At 44.9% G+C, this 842-nt stretch overlaps 1 non-coding gene across 1 annotated transcript; it reads left to right on the top strand.

Annotated features, from left to right (window-relative positions):
• Positions 1 to 425: 425 nt before the first annotated feature.
• Positions 426 to 623, top strand: LOC139252395 (U2 spliceosomal RNA). Its single transcript, XR_011591451.1, has one exon. It is a non-coding gene; the product is annotated as a U2 spliceosomal RNA (small nuclear RNA).
• The last annotated feature ends 219 nt before the right edge of the window (positions 624 to 842 follow it).

Genomic DNA, 842 nt, shown 5'->3' with positions numbered 1-842 from the left:
GAGAAATACATGAGAGAGAAAGGAATAGAAAGATCTGTTGATAGAGTGAAATGAAGCAAGGTGGGAGGAGGCTCGTGTGGAGTTTAAGACACCGGCATAGACCTGTTGGCCAAATGGCCTGTTTCACAACTCAATGCCTCACAACAGACAGAACTTTTGTTGTTTGAAAACTCTGGTTGTAGATATATTTTTAATGCCGCTGTAAGGTAGAAAATGTCATTTATATTTTTTTAGTCATTAAAAATGTTAACATTTGAATTGTGACATGGCTTGGACACATTAGGCGAATGGCACCTGCTGTTTGTTAGACTTACACTTGTTCATGGACGCTCTATGGTGTTTTGCATGGCAACTTTCTGTCAACCAAACGTCCAAACAGTGCATGGGCCCTCTACAGGGCATCTGGCACCTGTGAGAACAGATCAAACGCTTCTCGGCCTTTTGGCTAAGATCATGCGTAACTGACCTGACAGGGGAGTAACCACCATAACCCCAAGGTGGTTCTCCCTGGATCAGGAAGGTATATGCTTGCTTTTTTGGAAATAGGAGGTGGGTGGGGTGGCTTGACCCATCCACCTCCACGGAGGTGTGTGGGGGACCTGACCCATCCACCTCCATGGTATTGCAGTACTTCCAGGAACGGTGCAGTGGCTCTAGGCCTTTTGGCTAACAGCATTGGCGCAGAGTGATCCTTGGCGTGTGCAAGGTGACCTCTGGCGTTTGTGATTTGACAAAGAATTGGAACGATTGGCTACGAATTTAAAAAAAAAACAGATCAAACAACTGTGCATTTCCTTAACCAATCAGATTGAATAATCTTTAATGAGCAGCACAGAGTCTGA

The sequence above is a fragment of the Pristiophorus japonicus genome, chromosome 2 (assembly GCF_044704955.1).
Source record: "Pristiophorus japonicus isolate sPriJap1 chromosome 2, sPriJap1.hap1, whole genome shotgun sequence".
Lineage (NCBI taxonomy): Eukaryota > Metazoa > Chordata > Chondrichthyes > Pristiophoridae > Pristiophorus > Pristiophorus japonicus.
Note: the sequence above shows the minus strand (reverse complement) of the source record. Positions and strands in the feature narration are given on the sequence as shown.